The sequence below is a fragment of the Pipistrellus kuhlii genome, unplaced genomic scaffold (assembly GCF_014108245.1).
Source record: "Pipistrellus kuhlii isolate mPipKuh1 unplaced genomic scaffold, mPipKuh1.p scaffold_m20_p_25, whole genome shotgun sequence".
NCBI lineage: Eukaryota > Metazoa > Chordata > Mammalia > Chiroptera > Vespertilionidae > Pipistrellus > Pipistrellus kuhlii.
The window spans coordinates 388392-409762 of record NW_023425524.1 but is presented as its reverse complement, the minus strand read 5'-3'; the positions used below and the strand labels follow the sequence as shown (position 1 = coordinate 409762).

Genomic DNA, 21371 nt, shown 5'->3' with positions numbered 1-21371 from the left:
TATTTCTAACTCTCTATCCCTCTCCCTTCCTCTCTGTGAAAAACCAATAAAAGATATAGTATTAAAAACAAACAAACAAAAACAAAGGCTGCACCACCTCCTGGCAGCCCTCGGTTGACTTCAGCTCTGAGCTTTGGGGGGACAGAGCCGGGCGGGAGCTTCTAGCAAGGAGGCCGGGGGTGACGGCTGCAGGGGCTGGCTGAGCCAGGCCAGGCCGCTCGGACCCGGGCTGAGGCTGGCGCGCCGGCGGGAGACAGCTGTCCGACGTGGCTGTTGGCTTGGCCGGCCTGGCCAGCCGCTGAGCTGGGCAGGAGGCGAGCCAGCCGCCTGCGTGCGGACTTCGCTCGCCGGTCGGGGTGCCCTCGGTCACCGACCCGCGTCTCCGCTCCGGAGACAAACACGTCTGCTGGGCGGCGCGGAGGGCGGAGGCAGCGGGTTCGAGCCTCTCGGCCACGCCCCACGCGTTTCCACGTGGGTCTCCTTGCACCCGCATGGGGTGCCTTCTGGCTCTGTTCAAACGTGTCCAACAGCCCGGCCGGTGCCGCTCAGTGGATAGAGCGTCGGCCCGCGGACTGAAGGGTCCCGGGTTCGAATCCGGTGAAGGGCACATCAAGTAAGGGGTGTGCAGGAGCTCATCGATGCTTCTAGCTCTCTCTCCCTCTCCCTTCCTCTCTGTAAAAAATCAGTAAAATGAAATAAATAAATAAAACCTTCTCGCAGGTTCGCCGCACGCCCTGGGTGCATTGTGACCGCGTGCTCCGGACGGGGAGGACCCGGGACCTGCACCCCCCTCGGGCGTCCCCGCGGTTTCTGTTGGGCTCTCTTCCGCCTGGTTATCAGAGTCAAGGGCGTTGGGCCGGGGCCTGGCACAGATACTCCAACCGAACGGCTTAATGTGTAACCGGCCTGCCTTCCTCCTGCGTCAGCAGCTGGCACCGAGGGGGCGGCCTGCAGCCGGGGGTGGGGGGGTGGGGGGGGAGCCAGAGGGAGCTGTGTCGACACCCACGTTCCCCCGGTGGCCGCACACGGCCTGTCCCTTTGAGCCACCCAGCCAGGCCTGCGGGCGTCCTGTGCTGCCACTGGGGAGCCACCCTCCCCAGCAGCCTGGGGGCCTGTGGTCCGGGGACGGAGCCTCCTGATGGCCCCCACCCCCCACCCCCCACCCCCCACCCCTCACGGCAGGACCGTTACCCGCGGCCCTGACTCCCGCCCGGAAGGACTCTCTGCACCGAGGAGGAGTCGGGACGGTTCCCTCTTCACCTCCTCTCTCCTGCGACTTGGTCATTTCAAAAACAACACACAAGCCCAAACCGGTGTGGCTCAGCGGATAGAGCGTCGGCCTGCGGACTGAAGGGTCCCGGGTTCGATTCCGGTCGAGGGCAGGCAGCTTGGTTGCGGGCACATCCACGGTAGCGGGTGTGCAGGAGGCAGCTGACGGATGTCTCTCCCTCTCTATCCCTCTCCCTTCCTCTCTGACATCAATTTCAGAAAATAAAGGAAGCCCTAACTGGTTTGGCTCAGTGGACAGAGGGTAGGGGGCGTGCAGCAGGCAGCCAATCGCTGACTCTCTCTCCACATGGATGTTTCTCTCTCTCTCTCTCTCTTTCCCTTCTTCTCTGAGATCAATAAAAGAAAATATATTACAAAAAGGAAAGGAAAGAACACGTTAGCTTCCTGATCAGAGCTGACTTATCCACTTTTTTCTCACCCTCCTTGCATCGGGGTCCCAGAGTGCAGCCGGCCCCCTCCCTCCCTCACCCCTTATCCCCCACCCCCACCCCTCACCCCCACCCCTCCCTCACCCCCCACCCCAGTCCCCATGCCCGAGAGGGATCAGAGCCCAGAGGGTGTGAGGGACCATGTCTGACGTTCCTCTCCGGAGCGGGTGCCCCTGGGGGCCCTCCCAGCTCCCGGGATTCCCGGGGGGACCTGGGCTGGGCGCTCCCCGCTCTGGGGGTGAGATGGGGGGGACAAGGGGTGGGTAGTCCCTTATCTTGGGTACAGCCGGAGTCACCGCGGACCAGGAAGTGGCGGGGGCCGGGTGTTTGTTTTCCTCTGGAGCGAAGTCTGACGCGATCACAGGCCCGCGGGCCGCCCTGAGGTTTGCCCTGGCGGTGGCCGCACAGGCTGATAACGGGGCGCGGGGGCGCGGGAACGCGGCGCCTCTGCTCCCGGATTTATCATTAACCCGCGCCGGGACCTGTGTGCCGGGAGAGGGCCCACGTCCAGGCGTCCGAGGAGGGGCCGTGTCCATGGATAAGGACCTGGGACATTCTTCCTTTTGTTTTATTTTTATTTTTTATTTTATTTACTTATTTTATACATTTTTTATTGATTTTTGTTTTTTTTACAGAGAGGAAGAGAGAGGGATAGAGAATTAGAAACATCGATGAGAGAGAAACATCGACCAGCTGCCTCCTGCACCGCCCCCCACTGGGGATGTGCCCGCAACCAAGGCGCATGCCCTTGACCGGAATCGAACCTGGGACCCTTCAGTCTGCAGGCCGATGCTCTTTCCGCTGAGCCACACTGATTTGGGCCATTCTTTTTATTTTTAGAAATATTTTTTTTATGGATTTCAGAGAGGAAGGGAGAGGGACAGAGAGCTAGAAACATCAACCAACTGCCTCCTGCACACTCCCTACCGGGGATGTGCCCGCAACCAAGGTACATGTCAGCCTGAGGACTGAAGGGTCCCAGGTTCGATTCCGGTCAAGGGCATGCACCTTGGTTGTGGGCACATCCCTATTAGGGGGTGTGCAGGAGGCAGCTAATCGATCTCTCTCTCTCTCTCTTCTTTCATTTTTTAATTAAGGTATTATGTGTGGATGTTTCTCTCTCATTGATGTTTCTAACTATCCCTCTCCCTCTTCGTCTCCCTTCCTCTCTGTAAAAAAAAAAAAATCAATAAAATATATTTTTTTAAAAAATTATTTTATAGAGGAAAGGAGAACGGAGAGAGAGCAACATCCATGATGAGAGAGAATCGCGGAGCCCACAACCCGGGCCTGTGCCCTGACCGGGAATCGAACCGTGACCTCCTGGTTCCCAGGTCGACGCTCAACCACTGAGCCACGCCGCCTGGGCCTGAACAGTTTGAGGCAGCATACCCAGGTTCCCTAGTCCAGCTGAGACTGGTTTGGCTCAGTGGATAGAGCGTTGGTCTGCGGACTGAAGGGTCCCAGGTTCGATTCCGGTCAGGGGCATGTACCTTGGTTGCAGGCACATCCCCAGAAGGAGGCGTGCAGGAGGCAGCTGGTCCATGTTTCTCTCTCATCGATGTTTCTAACTCTCTATCCCTCTCCCTTCCTCTCTGTAAAAGAATCATTAAAATATATTTTTAAACATGTATTCAATATATATATATTAAAAACATGCACACAAAACTTCTGCTGGAGACATCACTTAAAAATAATAATTAATAATAATAAATAATAAGGCAAGTGTAGGTTCTGTGGAGCTGCCCAGCTCCTCCGGTTCTGAGGCAGATGCTCCCACGCTCTGTCCAAAGGGCCCGGGAAGGACAGACCGCACGCAGCCCGGCCGGGCCGCCTTCCAGGAAGCAGCTTGGCGGGCGCTCGGAGGCGGGCAGCGCGGGCACAGCTGCAGGGAGGAGGCCGTTGGGGAGACCAGGCTGTGGCTGAGCAAAGGTCACTGCCGTTTTCCAAGAATCCGGAGCGGGGTTGAGCCACCCCCGAGACCAGGCCAAGGAGCAGGGAGCCGACGGCAGCCTCTGGCCACCGACAGGACCCCCCACGGCCGCCCCCTCGGCGGGCAGCGGGCAGGCGCCGCTCTCGCTGGGAGAGGGGGAGACGGACAGGCTGGCAGAGCAAGACCGGGCAGCCCCGAGGGCGGGAGGGAGGACAGGAAACCACCAGAGGCCTGTGCTTCCCCTCAGCCGTGCAAACCCCCTGGACCCTGCCCCTGGCCAGTGCCTCTCGGCCGGCCGGAGCCGCTCAGCCTGCAGAACCCTGCCTCCGAGTGGCGTGGGCTCTTGGCCTGGCCGGTGTGGGGTCCACCCTCAGTAGGGGGCATCTAGGAGGCAGCCGGTCCATGATCCTCTCTCATCATGCATGTTTCTCTCTCTCCCTCTCCCTTCCTCTCTGACATCACTAAAAATGTATTTAAAAACAAAAAGAAACAAAACGATTCAGGTCTAATGACAAACGTGACCCTCGGGACTCAATGTGAACTTGAAATATCATTTTCTCTCTTTCCCTGTGTCTGTCTCTCTTTCCGTCTGCTCGCTCGCTCGCTTGCTCTCTCTTTCTCTCTCATCTTCCACTTCATGTTGAGTCACCCTCTCGCTCTATCCCACTCCACAAAACCTAGGAAATGGCCGATGAGAAGTCTGTTTTCACTCTGACACTATAAGGCTCTTAGGCAAATCTAAATTTTTAGCCCTAAAAATGGGACTTTCTAATAGATGGTGGATACTTTTTTTTTTTTTGTCTAATGGACCAAGATGGCTGCAAATGTAATACAAATAGGCCAATTAATTCTGCATTTCTTCCCCAGCCAGGATAATAGTGAAAAACGATCTTAATGGATGGAACGCATTATCGTTGAGGGCCATCAGCCTGAGTCTTTATAGGGGGGTGGGCGGGAGGGAGTAAATTAGCTAGTTTCAAACTAGAACTGCTGGCTTTTCCTGCCTCTTGAGGCACCTCCTAATATCACCAGAATCTTCTGATAACAAAGAGATGAAACAGCCCTGGCCAGTGTGGCTCAGTGGATAGAGCATCACCCTGAGGACTGAAGGGTCCCAGGTTCGATTTGCGGTCAGGGTACAAGTCCGGGTTCTGTGCGCGTCCCCAGTGTGGGGCGGGCAGAAGGCAGCTGGTCCATGACTTGCTCTCATTATTGATGTTTCTCTCTCTCTCTCCCTTCCTCTCAGAAATCAATTTTTAAAATGTATATCTATATCTATATAATCTATATCTATATCATCTATATCTATATCTCTATATCTATATCATCTATATCTATATCTATATCTATCTACAATATATCATCTATATCATCTATATCTATATCTATATATCTATATCATCTATATCTATATCTATATCTATATCTATATCTATCTATATCTACTACAAGGGCATGTACCTTGGTTGCAGGCACATTGTGGGGGGTGTGCAGGAGGCAGCTGATCCATGTTTCTCTCTCATCCATGTTTCTAACTCTCTATCCCTCTCCCTTCCTCTCTGTAAGAAAATCAATAAAATATATTTTTAGCTGAAACCGGTTTGGCTCAGTGGATATAGAGCATCTGTCTGTTCGATTCCGGTCAGGGGCATGTACCTTGGTTGGGGTTGTGCAAGAGGCAGCTGGTCCATGTTTCTCACTGACATTTCTAGCTCTCTATCTCTCTCCCTTCCTCTCTGTAAAAAATCAATAAAATATATTTTAAAATATATATATATATTTTTTAAAAATCAATAAAATATATTTAGAAAAATACAAAAAACAAGCCATCAGCCAACCAATGAACAAACAGAAGGGTCAGTCCGTCCATAAACAGATGGGTAGATAGCACTCCGGGGGACACGGGGTGCCCGGGGGCCGTGGTCCGGTGACTCCCCAGGAACGGGCTGCCTGCTGAAAGTCCCACGCTGCGCACACACTCATTAGCGGGCACCAGCCTTTGTGCTCGGCGATGACCTCCCGTTGGCAGGGGAGGAAACTGAGTCACGGGAGTTGAAAGATCTGCTGGATGCGAGGCCCGGAGCCAGGGCAGGGCAGGGCCCGCCTCAGACGGGCTGGCTCCTGGGCTGGCGAGGCCTCCACGGAAGGTGCTGGAAGGGGACCCGGCTCCCAGGGCCCCGCCCGCAGGGCCACCAGCCTCGGCCGCCGCCCTGCACTCACGCCCACGCCCGGGAGAGAGGTCCCCGCATCGCACACCACGTCTCAGGACAAAGGGTCTGCCTTTTTATACTTTTATTATTTTTATTTATCTATTTATTTTTTAGAATATATTTTATTGATTTTTTTTAAGGTTCTAAACTTGCAGGGTGTTTTTTTTTTTAAGGTGACTATGGTTTGTTTTTATTCTGTTTTATTTTTTATTAAATATATTTTATTGATTTTTTTACAGAGAGGAAGGGAGAGGGAGAGAGAGAGAAACATCCATCAGCTGCCTCCTGCATGCCCCCCACCAGGGATGTGCCCGCAACCAACGTACATGCCCTTGACCGCAATCGAACCTGGGACCCTTCAGCCCAGGGGCCGACGCTCTATCCACTGAGCCACACCAGGTAAGGCTGTCCTCCAGCCCCCGCCTCGCCATGCCTCAGTTTGCCCACGGGGGCAGAGGGGATGGGTGCAACGACAGCTCCCGACTTGTTTGCGAAAACACACCGGGGCCTTGAAAGGAAGGCAGTGTTTCATGTAAGTTCAAAGCCCCGGGTAATTGTTTTATGGCCCTTTTACTCCCGAGACTGTTCTGCGGGCTGGGCTCTCGGCCCGCGCCCAAGCCCGCGCCATAAAACCCCGCTCCTGCCGGCGCCTTCCCCACGGCAGGCCTCCCCCTGCGCAGTCCTGGCCCGGTGGGGGTGCGAGGGCCGGGGGGAGGCGGGCAGAGCCGGCGAGGACAGAGCCATTGCCGCCCCTTCGAGGCCGTTCCCCTGCCCCCGACGCTGCTCCCCTCCCGCCGTGAGGGGTGCTGAGCGCCCTCCGAGGGGCCAGCTTCTGCCCCGAGGAGCAGGATGGGCACGCATTGTGGGCTCTGCCAGCTGGGGTGGCCCCAAACGCCACACCAGCCAAGCTCTGTCTTGTGGGGTTTCGCCAGACTACTTTCTGTCTCTTCCATATTTTGGGCTCTCTCTCTAGATATGTAGATGGTATATAGGTATATAGGTATATAGGTATATAGGTATATAGGTAATATATAGATATAAAGATATGTAGATATATAGAAATATAAATATATAGATATATAGATATGTATATAAATATATACATATTTTCCCCTCAACCAGCAGGCAGGCCGGCCAATGGCCCATGTCCCCTCCCCCTGGCCAGGCTGGCCAGACCCCACCCATGCACGAATTCATGCACTGGGCCTCTAATATACGTGTAATATTGTTATGTGTTCATAGTGGCCGGATTATTGTGTGTTCAGAGATCACATAGTGGCCACTCAGAAAGACAGAAGCACCAAGGATGAGAGAGAACCATGGGTCGGCTGCCTCCTGCACGCCCCACACTGGGGATCGCTGCCTCCTGCACGCCCCACCTCGCCCCCGTCCTTCTCAAAACCGCCGGGGCCTTCCTCCCTCCGCGGGGCTGGGGTTTTCCATCCTGGCTTTTATGGCGTTTCCCTCCGTTGAAGGTAACCGCCTTCCTGCTCTCCCCTCCGCCCCCTTATCACCAGGGGCTGGGCGTCGCGGTGACCTCGGTTAACTCGGGTTAACAGAAAGGAACACGTTAATCTTCTACAAGGCCTTGGGCCGGAGAGTCCCCCCCCCCCCCCCCGCCCCGCACAGTCCCCTTCCGTGGGCCAGTGGGCAGGCGGGCGAGCTGACCTCCAGCGGCACCTGGGCCAGGATCGGGGGCAAGTCGAGTCTCGGGGTCCATCGGGGCCTCGGAGTCGGCCAAGGCCGTCTGTGCTGCTGTAGCGGTGAGCACGCCCTTGACCCTGGGACCCAGGAGTCCAGGCTGCATCTTCGTTTGGTCTGGCCACCGTGGCTCGGGGGTTGAGCATTGACCCAGGAGCCAGGAGGTCAGGGTTCGATTCCCAGGTCAGGGCACAGGCCCGGGTGGTGGGCTCCACCCCCAGTCTGAAGGGGGTGGCCAATCCATGCTTCTCTCTCGTCATGAATGCTTCTCTCTCTCTTCCTCTCCGGCATCCATACAGAAAGAAAGAAAAGAAAGAAAGAAAAAAATAGCCCTGACCGGTGTGGCTCAGTGGCTAGAGCATCAGCCTGCAGACTCAAGAATCCCGGGTTCGATTCCGGTCAGGGGCATGTGCCTTGGTTGCGGGCATATCCCCAGTGGGGGGTGTGCAGGAGGCAGCTGATACATGATGTTTCTAACTCTCTATCCATCTCCTTTCCTCACTGTAAAAAAGCAATAAAATACATTTTTTTTAAAAATATATATAATATAAAAAATAAAGGGGGCAGCCTGGGAAGGTCTCCCTCAGTCCCTGTGCCCCAATACACGCCCCAGAAGCTGGGAGGGTGACTCCCTTTTGAAGCTGCCAAGCGGCACCCTGCCAGGAAGGGGGAGGGGGAGGAGGAGGCAGAGGGGGAGGGGTGGGGGAGGGGGAGGAGGGGGGGGAGGGAGGAGGAGGAGGAAGAGGAAGCAAGTGTGGAGGGAAGGGCTGGGGTCCCTCTGCACCCCAGAGAGAAGGGCCAAGGAGCTCAACGTCTGGGTGGCGCCCGGGGGAGAGGGGAGGGGGAGAGCCAGCTTGTAGCCGGTCTCCCCTCGTTCCCAGGAGGGCTGTGGTCCCCGCAGGAAAAGGACGGGGGGGGGGGTGTCTGGGCTTATCGGGGAAGAGGCGTGGGGTCCTGATCACCGTCAGGCGCTCCGGGCCCTGCTCCTGCCTCCCCTGGGCCGGGCTCGGCTGCCCTCGGCCGTCCTCGGCCCCAGCACCAAACCTTCCCACCTCAGGCGGTCTCGCCGGGTGTCCTCCGCTCTTGGCAGTGACCTGGGTGACCTCCTAGGCGGCTCCGCACTAGGCCCCCAAGTGTGTTCCTGGTGACCAGGCGTCCGGGCCCCGTGTGCTCCCCAAGGTCAACGGCTTATCTAGTTCAAGTTCAAGGTCAAACGGCTTATCTAGTTCAAATTCAAGGTCAAACGGCTTATCTTTTTCAGGGTCAAATGACTTATCTGGTTCAAGGTCAAACAGCATACCTATTTCAAGGTCAAACGGCATATCACCCCAAGGTCAAGTGGCTTATCTATTTCTATTCCAAGGTCAAACGGCTTATCCATTTCAAGGTCAAACCGCCTATCTATTTCAAGGTCAAACGGCATGTCGCCCCAAGGTCAAACGGCTTATCTGGTTCAAGGTCAAATGGCATGTCGCCCCAAGGTCAAACGGCTTATCTAGTTCAAGGTCAATGGATGGGCTGCCTCCTGCACGCCCCCTTCTGAGGATCAAGCCCACAACCTGAGCATGTGCCCTGACCTGGAATCAAACTTCGACCATCTGACTCAGCCACTGAGCCACACCAGCCTGGCCACACGCTGCCCGGGGACCCACCTCGGCTCCCCCTCTGCAGCCTCGGCCCCAGGGGCCGCTGGGAAACTCCCGGGCTCCGCAGGGACTTGCCGGGGGATAATTACAGGGGAGCAGGGACCCCCTGCCTTCACCCTGAGTCATAATTAGTTCCCTTCACGGGCTCCAGGGGGCTGATGGGAGATTAGCTGAACAGAGAGAAGACGGGCAGGCGGATCCCCTGGCAGCTGCCCCGTCCGTCCGCCCCCTCCCAGCACCTGCCTGTCCCGGCCTCGGGGGCTGAGGCCTGGGAGGGTGGAGAGCTGCCCGGTGGCCCCGGCCCCCGGCCCCGGCCCAAACCTGCTGCTCCTGCCCAGTTCTGGGAGACAGACTAGAGGCCCCTGGAGAGCGGGGGCTTGTACCCAGAAAACATTTCCCACCTGCTTATGCTCTTATCTCTTTGACCGTTTGTTTTTAAAAATATATTTTATTGAGTTTTTTACAGAGAGGAAGGGAGAGGGAGAGAGAGTCAGAAACATCGATGAGAGAGAAACATCCATCAGCTGCCTCCTGCACACCCCGTACTGGGGATGTGCCCACCACCAAGGTCCATGCCCTTGACCGGAATCGAACCCGGGACCCTTCAGTCCGCAGGCCGACGCTCTATCCACTGAGCCACACTGGTCAGGGCTCATCCTTTCTTCTTTCTCTCTATCCCTCTCTCTTCCTCTCTGTAAAAGATATCAATAAAAATATATTTTTTAAAAAATAATCTCTCCTAAGCGTGCTCTGACAGCGTCCCGGGCGTTTGGCTCTGTTTTAATCCTCGTTCCACGGGACATTTCCCAGTGTCCACTTTGGCTTACGGGCCGTTTGGAAGCGCGTTGCTTCACGTTACATCACATCCATCCGGTCCAGGACCGAGCTCCGTAACAAGGGTTCAGGCCCGGCCAGATGACGCTCAGAACCAGGAGGAGCCAGGAGGTCCGGGTTCAGTTCCCCAGTGGTCAGGGCACAGGCCCGGGTTGCTGTCTCGATCCCCGAGGTGGGGGCCTGCGCAGGAGGCAGCCGATCCTTGCAGGTCGACACAGAGGCTGCTGGGCCCTGACCACCCTCTTTCTTCGTCCTCGGATCCACCCCCGCCCGGGCCTCCGGGCCTGGCGGAGCCCGCTCTGCGCGCCAAATCTCCGCGCCCTCGAGCTGGAACGTGACCTTGGCAAGACGTGCTTCCCCCTCACGTGGTTTCCTCTTTCCTTTGCAGTTGGAAACCACGACCACGAGTGTGGTCACGGGCGCTTGCGTAACGGGGCTGGGACAGCGTGTGGGGACCCGGGGGTTGGGGGGCGCGAGGGGGTGCGTGTCCAGCCGTGGGAGAGAGGAGTCTTCCCGGGGCCTGTCTGAGTGGGACACGCTCAGATCCGTCCTCTTTGCTCGGCGTCAAGGTCACCCGCAGACCCTGGAGCTGGAAGTCCGGTGAAGTGTTCAAACCCCAGGCCCGCCGTGGTGGGCAAACTGCGGCTCTCGGGCCCCTGGAGGGCGGCTCTCCCACAAACTGCCACGGCCTGGGCGAGTCTGTGTTGAAGAAGTGGCACTAGGAGAAGTTTACGTTTAAACAATGTGGCTCTCCGGAGACATGTCCATCGTTGTGCTGTTTGGCTGTTGGTGTTTGGCTCCGGGGACGGATGAGTTTGCAGATCACTGGGTTAGGCCATCAGCTAGGAGTTGGTGACCCTGGGCATATGCAGGAACCTGCCTCAGTTTCCCCATTGTGACGTGGGTGGTATAGTAGTTCCCACCTTGTAGGGCCCTTGTAAGCATCCAATGGATGAATGGCGGGTGGTGTGGCTCAGTGAGTGAGCGTCGACCTAGGAACCAGGAGGTCAGGGTTCGATTCCCGGTCAGGGCACAGGCCCGGGTTGCAGGCTCCATCCCCAGTGAGGAGCGTGCAGGAGGCAGCCGATCCATGATTCTCTCTCATCTTTGCTGTTTCTCTCTCTCTCTTCCTCTGTCCATGTCTCTAAAAACCAATAAAAACATATTTTAAAAATTAAATATGCCGAAACCGGTGTGGCTCAGTGGATAGAGCGTCGGCCTGCGGACTGAAAGGTCCCGGGTTCGATTCCGGTCAGGGGCATGGACCTTGGTTGTGGGCACATCCCCAGTGGGGGTTGTGCAGGAGGCAGCTGATGGATGTTTCTAACTCTCTCTCTCTCTCCCTTCCTCTCTGTAAAAAAATCAATAAAACATTTTTTTTTAAATGAATGAATACACCGAAAGCTCTTACAGCGGGGCCTCGCAGCCCGGCCGCGTCTGCCGTCCCCGCGGGCCTCGGCCTCGGCGTCGGTCTCCGCTTCGCCCCGCGGTTTGCCGTCACCGGACATAACCACGTCTTCTGCAGACCGTTAGGCCGATGTGAAGTAGCAGCAATTTTTTTTTTTTTTTTTAAACATCAGTGTTCATGGGGGGAACCATTTCTTGGGGAAATTGCAAAAAACAAATCGTTTTTAAGCAACGCCACAGCCCTGTCGGGGGGGGGGGGGTGTGTGTGTGTGTGTGTAATGAACTTGAGAAATTTGCAGAACTTGGCGGTTGAGGTTCTCTGGGCCCCACTTCCCTGGCGCCCGGGGGGGCCTTCCACGTGTCTCTTTCTCCCTTAGAATCAGAGAGGCCGAGAGTTCTTTTTTTAAAAAAATATTTTATTGATTTTTTTTTTTTACAGAGAGGAAGGGAGAGGGATAGAGAGCTAGAAACATCGATCAGCTGCCTCCTGCACACCCCCTACCAGGGATGTGCCTGCATCCAAGGAACATGCCCTTGACCGGAATCGAACTCGGGACCCCTCAGTCCACAGGCTGACGCTCTATCCACTGAGCCACACCGGTTTTGGCTGAGGCGGTGCGTTCTACGGCAGCCAGGGCCTGCTGTCAGTCCAGGAAGTCAAGCCGCCATAGGTGGATGGTGACCCCGAGAGAAAGGCCATTCTTTTTATTTGTTTTTTTAATTTTGAGTTTTTATTGGTTTCAGAGAGGAAGGGAGAGGGAGAGAGAGAAACATCCATGATGAGAGAGGATCATCCATCGGTTGCCTCCTGCACACCCCACACTAGGGATCCAGCCCACAACCCGGGCCTGTGCCCTGACCGGAATCGAACCCGGGACCCTTCAGTCTGCAGGCCGACGCTCTGTTCACGGAGCCAAACCAGCTTCACTGTCCATTACATTTTTATAAACAAGACACTATCTGGCCCGGCTGGCGTGGCTCCGTGGTTGAGCATCGACCTATGAAACAGGAGGTCAGGGTTTGATCCTCGGTCGGGGCACAGGCCCGGGTTGTGGGCTGGATCCCCAGTGTGGGGCGTGCAGGAGGCAGCCGGTCCATTATTCCCTTTCATCATTGATCTCCCTCTCTCTCTCTCTCTCTCTCTCTCTCTCTCTCTCTCTCTCTCTCTCTCTCCAAAATCAAATTTAAAAAATATTAAAAAACAAACAAACAAAAAAAACACACACAATGTTTAAGGCTGGACTTCCATGTTCCAAAAGACTCCATGTCTGTAAGAAAACCGTCAATAATGATACAAATGTGAGTGCACAGTGGGTTCTGGCATGCATGCTCCAGTCCCCCTCCCCGCTGCCGGCCTCAGGATCCGAGCTCTGAGAGACACCCCCCAACGGAGGCTGCCCGCCCCCCACCCCCACCCCCCAGGGCTCCCGGCCAAGGCCTCCTTCCTTCACCAAACAAGGTCAGGCTTTCCAGCTCTTTCAAGGGCTGCCCCTGGCTCCGCGCCCTCCAGCCCTCCTCCTCCTCCTCCTCCTCCTCCTCCTCCTGCTTCTTTTCAAAACCTTTCCTCCCCAGGCATTGCATGTCGCCCGCCCGTTGGTTGTGTGTCTGTTTGTGGCCTGCCCCGCCTCTGTGTGATTTGGCCTCTGGGGACCGGGATAGAGTGGATAGAGCGTCAGTCGGCCTGCGGAGGGTCCCGGGTTCGATTCCGGTCAAGGGCATGTATCTTGGTGGCGGGCACATCCCCGGTGGGGGGTGTGCAGGAGGCAGCTGGTCGATGTTTCTCTCTCATCGATGTTTCTAGCTCTCTATCCCTCTCCCTTCCTCTCTGTAAAAAAAAATAAATAAATAAAATAATAATAATAATAATAATAATAATAATAATAAAATATATATTTTTTAAAAAGAAGAAGTGGGGTGCCTGGCACAGGGTCTGTTCTGAGCAGAGAGCGATGGGCGAGTTCTCGGTCCTGCGAGAGTGAAAACCCAGCGCTCGCTCGGGGAGGGAAATTAAAAAAAAACACACAAAAAACCAGCGTGTGAAGGGCGTGGGGATGGCGTGTCAAAGCCGGTGTGTCTGTGAAGTGTCAGGTGTTTCCCGGTCAGAACAGGGGTACAGGGTTAACACATTTTATTGGCTCTCCACAGAGAGGAAGGGAGAGGGATGGAGAGCTAGGGGAGGGCCATCGGGCTGCTTTGAAAACGCACCGGGCCCTGGCTGGTGTGGCTCAGTGGACAGAGCGCCGGCCTGGGGACTGAAGGGTCCCGGGTTCGATTCCGGTCGGGGGCACGTGCCCGGATTGCAGGCTCGATGAATACACACGCGTTGGATGAAGCATGCCTGTGGCCTGCTCAGGGGTTAAATGTCTACCTGGGAACCAGGAGGTCACGGTTCGATTCCCGGTCAGGGCACAGGCCTGGGTTGTGGGCTCCGTCTCCAGTGGGGGGCGTGCAGGAGGCAGCCAGTCCATCATTTTCTCTTATTCTTGATGCTCCTCTCTCTCTCTCTCTCTCTCTCTCTCTCTCTCTCTCTCTCTCTCTCTCCCCCCCCTTCTCTGGAATCCATAAAGAAAGCATGTTTGGGAACTCCACCCGCTGTGTGTGTGGGGGGGCGGGGAGCCAGGAACTGGGGCAGAGACGCAGCTGCACAAAACCCTTCCAGAGGCCGGGACGCGCTGCTGCTCTCCGTGATGCCTCCCCAAAGTGGTCCAGAGCCAGAGTGTGTTGCCATGGCAACGGGCTCAGCAGGGGAGCCGCTCAGCATCACTCGGCAATTCACATCTGTGCTGCCCGCCCTCCCCCATCTCCCTCTCTGTCCTCGCGCCCCTCTCCTTTTATCTGTAAATGGAAAGCCACGCGTGAGCGGCTTCGTCTCGAAGCTGAGTTCCTGGAAGAAGGGAGAGGAGCCTCTTTTCGGGGGGCTGTCCCCGCCCGCCCCCCAAGTCCTCTCTCCCTCTCCCTGGGGCGGAAGGAGCTGGTGGGAGGGGAGGGGGTCTCCTCGGAAAGCTCAGGGATGAGCCTGCAGGTTTGAGAAGCCCCTGGGGCCTCGAGAGGGGGGGTGCAGGTGTGGGGATGGGGGCCAGGCCTGTGCAATTAGCACCCCCAACCCCCAACCCCCAGCTCTGGGTGTCTACACCCTCCCTCAGGGCCTTGACTTCTCGCTCTTGCCTGTGAGAGCTGCTTGGCCCGGACCCCGCCCGGGTCTCCAGTGTGGGCGCCCACAGGGGGTGGGGAGTGGGGGCCAGGATCCAGGAGGCAGCACGGTGTGGGCATTTCACTGGCATGGGGTGGGGGGGCAGGGAGCTGCCCTCAGAGGGCACGGGTGCACCGTGGCCTCAGGGACACCCCCAGCGCAGGTGGCGCGCGCTGTCCAGAGGGAGCCGCAGCCGCAGGGGCTTCTGGGAGCTGTCTCCTGTGTGTCACTTTTTTCTTTTCTTTTTTTTTAATATATTGATTTTTTTTTTTTTTTTTACAGAGAGGAAGAGAGAGGGATAGAGAGCCAGGAACATCGATGAGAGAGAATCATCCATCAGCTGCCTCCTGCACACCCCCTCCTGGGGATGTGCCTGCAACCAAGGTATAATACATGCCCTTGACTGGAATCGAACCCGGGACCTTTCAGTCCGCAGGCCGACGCTCTATCCACTGAGCCACACCGGTTTCGCTCCTGTGTGTCCCCTTGGCCGCTTTCTTCCCACCTCCCTCGTGTCCCCGCCTGGACCTGGAGTCCATCACGCACATTCTTTTCTAATATATACATTTTTTTAATTGATGTCAGAGAGGAAGGGAGAGGGAGAGGGAGAGAGAGAAACATCCATGATGAGAGAGAGTCACGGATCGGCTGCCTCCTGCACACACGCTCCCCACTGGGGATGGAGCCCGCAACCCGGGCATGTGCCCCAGCCAGGCGGGACTTGAACCCTGACCTCTGACCTCCTGGTGCGTAGGTCAGCGCTAACCACTAAGCCACACTTCAGAAGGCCGAGGAGGCCGGCTGAGGTCAGTCTGCGGGGGCCAGGGAAGGAAGGCCTTTCTGGAACCTCGCTGAGCCCCGAGGGCGAGGGGGGTCAGGCTGTGCAGGGAGGTTTTGGGGGGTGGGGGGTGCTGGCTGCGGCCTCCCCTTCTCAGTCACCTCTGGCTCAGAGCCCCGCCCGCCTGCCTGGGCCGGCTGTGCCTGTGATCAGACGTGTCCCCTCCCGTCGTGTGATCAGAGGTGACAGAGGAACCGGATTGGAAACACAGAAGTGTCTGTGCTGCTGGGAGCCGCAGAGAGGGCGGCCTGGGCCTCGGGGGGGGCAGGACTCGGGGGCCAGCCAGGTTCCTGGGGCTCCCCGGACCCTGCACCCCAGGCCCTGACGTCCCCCCTGCTGCACCCGCCCCTGATCGGCCTGGGCCCCCTGGTCAGGGCCGGGCAGAGCCCTCGGCCGTGGCCACAGGCCAGCTCCTGGGGACCAGGGGCCCCCGGGCCGGCCCCCCCGCACCCCCCTGCTTCCTGCCCGCCCGCGGCTCCGTGGCCCGGGCTTCTGGATCTTTCTCAGAACGGCGGCCGCGTTCCCCGTGGAAATCATGACATTTTCCGTTTCACATTACTCTCCGCGGCCTGGGGAAGAGGGAGGCGGGCGGCCAGCGGGCGCGGGGCCAGCCCCGGCGTCGCTGCTGTAAACAGCGCGGCCCCGGCCCCATGTGTATCCCGGAGTCACCCCGAGCGGGCAGCGAGCCCCGAGGCCGGCGGGGGGGGGGGGGGGGGGCCGGGGCCGGGGCCGGGGCCGGGGTCCCAGCCCCCCTCCCCTCTGCGCCCGGCCGCATCTGGATCGCAGCGTGCCTCCCGCGGGCCCCGTGTTTTTTAAACTTTGCTCCCCTCCGCCATGGCAACCGCGGCTGCTGGCCGGGAGGAGGGGTCGGGCTCCGGGAGAGGAAAGGCCTCCCTCGGGCGCTGGCGGCCGGCCAGGCCCTCGCTGCAGAGCGGGGAGCGGAGCAGGCCTGGCGGGCGGCCAGGCCAGAACAAAGCCGTCAGCTCCTCCCGGCCCGGCCCGGCCCGGCCCGCTTGGCACCTGCACTCGGTTTCCCAGAATGCCGGCCTGGCCGCCCGCCCTCCCCTTCGGGGCAGCGGGGCCAGCGCGGCCCGGGCTGTTTTTCTGCTCTCGCCTCCAACTGCCCATGACATCATCCCGGCAGGCATGTGCCAGCCCTGGCCTCCCTCCCTCCTCCCTCCCCTCCCCTCCCCTCTCCTCTCCCTCTCTGTGTCTGCCTCTCTCCCTCCTCCTCCTCCTCCTCCTCCTCCTCCTCCTCCTCCTCTCTCTCTCTCTCACACACGCACACACACACACACGCACACGCACACGCCCTCCTCCCTGTCCTCAGAGGCATGTTCTAGGTCATTCTCCGTGTCCGGCTCTGCGGCCACGTGAGCCCGCCCGGCGCCTGTAGGCAGACGCTGCATTTTCGCTCTGTGGCTGAGCTCCCGGGAGATGGGATGGCGTCCCCGGCCGCAGCCGGCAATCAGCCCGCCCAGCACTGCCGGGAGCCGGGAGCTGGGCTCCAGGGCAGGTTTAAAGGGCCCACAGCCCGTCTCTCTCTCTCTCACACACACACACACACACACACACACACTCACACTTGTACACACATGCACACAGACTCACTCTCACACACTCACACTGTACACACATGCACACAGACTCACTCTCACACACACTTGCACACATGCACAAACACACACTCACATGCACGCACTCCCACACACATGCACCCACTCCCACACATGTATATACTCCCACACACTCTCACACTCATGTGCGCACACAGGCACACACATGCACATGCACTCACACTCAAAGACACTTATACACTCACACATGCTCTCACACTCACATGCACACACACAGGCACGCACACACTTATATACACACGCATGCACACACACTCATACACACGCACAGAGCATGCTCACACACTCATACACACACAGCGTGTACACACTCACACACACACTCATACACACACACACACAGCAGGCACACACACTCATACACACGCACAGAGCATGCTCACACACTCATACACACACAGCGTGTACACACTCACACACACACACACACACACACTCATACACACACACACAGCAGGCACACACTCATACACACACGCACAGAGCATGCTCACACACACACTTGTCCGGGGGCACAGCCATGCAGACAGAGGGCAGGAAGGCACCCTGGCGGCCAGGCAGGCAGGCAGGCAGGCAGAGTCCTCCCTCTCCGGGGAAAGTAGGTGAATCGGTGACGCCGGCCGGCCAGGCAGGCAGGCAGGCAGAGTCCTCCCTCTCCGGGGAAAGTAGGTGAATTGGTGACGCCGGCCGGCCAGGCAGGCAGGCAGGCAGGCAGGCAGAGTCCTCCCTCTCCGGGGAAAGTAGGTGAATTGGTGACGCCGGCCGGCCAGGCAGGCAGGCAGGCAGGCAGAGTCCTCCCTCTCCGGGGAAAGTAGGTGAATCGGTGACGCCGGCCGGCCAGGCAGGCAGGCAGGCAGGCAGAGTCCTCCCTCTCCGGGGAAAGTAGGTGAATTGGTGACGCCGGCCGGCCAGGCAGGCAGGGCGCGTTATGCAACGGCCAGCCGCTCCCCAGGGATGGAGGCTTCGGCCGCGCCCGGCTCCCGCCCGCCTGCCCGCCGCCGCCGCGCGATTCATGAACTAGTTCTCCGATTCATGAATCACCCGGGAGCCGGCAGGCGGAAAATGACTCGGATTGATCTCATTTCCATTGAAACCGGCTCAGGCAGGGCCAGATGCTGTGTTCTCCATCTCCTTTCCTCACTTTAAAAACTGTGTGTGTGTGTGTGTGTGTGTGTGTGTGTGTATTTCCCCAGGCCAGCGTGGCTCAGTGGATAGAGCATCCGCCTGCAGATCACAGGGTCCTGGGTTCGATTCCGATCCAGGGCATGTCCCTTGGTTGCAGGCTCCTCCCCGGCCTGGGCCCTGGTTGGGGACCATGTAGGAGGCATCTCTTTCATCGATGCATCTCTTTCACTTCGATGTGTCTCTCTGTCTTTCCCTCTCCTACTCTCCCTAAAAACCAATGGGAAAATACCCTCAGCTGATGAACAACAACAAAAAGTGTTTTTAATTTAAAAAAATATATTTTTTTTATTGCTTTCAGAGAGGAAGGAAGAGAGAGAGAGAGACATCCATGATGGGAGAGAATCGTGGACCAGCTGCCTCCTGCACGCCCCACCCTGGGGATCCAGGCACGTGCCCTGACCGGGAATCGAACCCGGTACCCTCCCAGCTCCTAGGTCGACGCTCAATCACGGAGCCATGCCAGACGGCCCGAATCTGCATCGTTTGGGGTCCCGGCTTCCAGAAACGAGACGCTCACCCCCTGGGGTTCAGACACACGGCTGCCCCATCAGACGTGACTCCCTCCCTCGGCGGGCTGGACAGGGTGACCTTGCAGGGTGTGTTTCTGCAGATCCCAGGGGCGGGGGGAAGGGGGACAGAAGCAGCCGGAGAGGGGTGAGAGGACGCTTCTCTGCGTGAAGGTGCCCTTCAGCTCCGAGCTGCCCCCGTTCAGGGCTGCCAGGGGTTAAGTCACTCCCACAAGCGCCCGCCTGGCCTCCGAGCAGCCGGGGGAGAGCGCGGCTGGCTCATGCTTTGCATCAGCGCGCTCACTTTTTCCACTGCAGATAAACCCGGTTGCTAGGAAGGCTCTTTATGTAACTGGGGCCGGCCCGGGCTCCTCCAAGCAGCCCTCGCCCCTGTTCCCAGAGTTTTCCCCGTCCGCCCGGCAGCACATCCAAACCTCGGTTTCATAATAACCGGGGTTTTCTGATCACATCCCCAGGGCAGGACCTGGGTCTGCAGTTTTCTATGAATTGTTGACAGTTAGCTAAAAAGACACACACACACACACACACACACACACACACACACACACACACCGGTGCCTGGCTGGCGTGGCTCAGTGGCTGAGCATCGACCTATGAACCAGGAGGTCCCGGTTCGATTCCCAGTCAAGGGCACAGGCCCTGGTTGTGGGCTCCATCCCCAGTGAGGGGCGTGCAGGAGGCAGCCGATCCATGATTCTGTATCATCATGGATGTTTCTCTCTCTCTCTCTCTCTCTGAAATCAATAAAAATATATTAAGTAATTTTTAAAAAGAGACCCCCGTCTGGCCATCTCTGAGGCCGGGCGGGAAGGGACGTCGGAAGATTTGTGGTCTCTGTCTCCATGAGCTGTGGGTTCGAGACCCGAGGCCTCTTCCAGAGAATGTGCTAAAAAATCTCCAACATATTGAGGAACTTACTCATGTTTTTCAAGAAGGAAAAAAAAACCACGCCTTCTTCCTGCTTCCTCCTCCATTCATGGAGAATGTGGTTTCCTGTTATTGATTTGTTTGTTTAAAATATTTTTATTGATTTCAGAGAGGAAGGGGGGGTGGGAGAGAGAGAGAGAGAGAGAGAAAGAGGTAGAAACATCCATGATGAGAGGGAATCATGGATCGGCGGCCTCCTGCATTCCCCCCACTGGGGATGGAGCCTGCAACCCACGCCTGTGCCCTGACCGGGAATCGAACCGTGACCTCCTGGTTCCTAGGCCGATGCTCAGCCACTGAGCCGCTCCGGCCAGGCCCTGCTTTAAATTTAACTCTCGTCTTCCTCTCCCGATCAGTCTTCCTGGTTGTCTCTCCTACTTTCTCTTTTTGGAATATTGGCCCAGCAGCAGTGGTCGGCAAACTCATCAGTCCACAGAGCCAAATATCAACAGTGCAACAACTGACATTTCTTTGGGGAGCCACATTTTTTTAAACGTAAACTCTATAGGTAGGTACGTTGTTATGAACTTAGCGGACTCCTAAGCTGGCCTTTGCTAAACACTCAAGGGCCCAAAGAGCCGCCTGTGGCTCGGGAGCCGCCGTTTGCCGACCCCTGCCCTCCAGGTGCCTACGTGGGCCCGTCAGGACAGTCATTGTGCTGCCTCCTCCGCCGCCACTGACATCCTCTCTCCCGTCTCTGTTGCGTTGAGTTTGGTGGGGTTTTCACGGGAGTTTCATGTGCCTGCCATCTGCCCTTTCCTCTGGATCATCAGTAAAAATGACCAGCCGAAACCGGTGTGGCTCAGTGGACAGAGCGTCGGCCTGTGGGCTGAAGGGTCCCAGGTTCGATTCCGGTCAAGGGGCATGGACCTTGGCTGCGGGCACATCCCCGGTGGGGGGGGTGCAGGAGGCAGCTGACCGATGATTCTCTCTCATCGATGTTTCTAACTCTCTATCACCTCTCCCTTCCTCTCTGGAAAATCAATAAAATATATATATATATTTTAAAGGCTCCTCTCCCATCACCCTGTCCCTGTGCCCAGCTGGGCCCCGGGTCGCCCCCCCTTCCTCCCGCCCCTCCCCCACGCGCCCACCCCAGTGCGGTGGGCAAGAACGGCTCTGAGACCCACAGCCGCCGGATGCCTGGCTGAGATTTAATATCCGTGAGACGCATCGAGTGTCTGGACACCTGGTTGCCATGGAGCCGGCGGTGATGAGAACACACTGGTCTGCAGCGGGGGAGAGAACGGGTCCCCGTGGCACACCGTCAGTCGCACGCGCTCAGGGCGCCCAGCGCCCGGCGGCCCTCAGTCACTCACCGGGACCCCCGAGGCCAGCGGCCCCCGGCTTCCCGGCCCAGCGGAGTCAGCCTGGACCTGCGGTCGGCAAACTCCGGAGCCCACCGAGCCGAATATCGAAGTCCAGAGTGCTAACCAGTGCACCATGGGACCAGAGCCGAGTGTCCACAGTGCAACGACTGAACTCTGCTGATCTGCATTCTAGACCACACGTGTCAAACACAAGGCCCGCGGGCCAAATCCGTCCCGCCAGGCCTTGCAATGTGGCCCGCACCGCGCTGTCATCACTGCGCTCCGCTGCGTTTCCATCACAATGACAG

General features: G+C 57.7%; 1 protein-coding gene across 1 annotated transcript in view; it reads left to right on the top strand.

The window, feature by feature from the left end:
* Positions 1-16205: 16205 nt before the first annotated feature.
* The window catches only part of IRF2BP2 (interferon regulatory factor 2 binding protein 2), a 28305-nt gene continuing 23139 nt past the window's right edge, over positions 16206-21371 (top strand). Inside the window, exon 1 of the mRNA XM_045587050.1 lies at positions 16206-16235. The gene's annotated coding sequence lies outside the window, so the exon portion shown is untranslated. The remainder of the gene's footprint in view (positions 16236-21371) is intronic.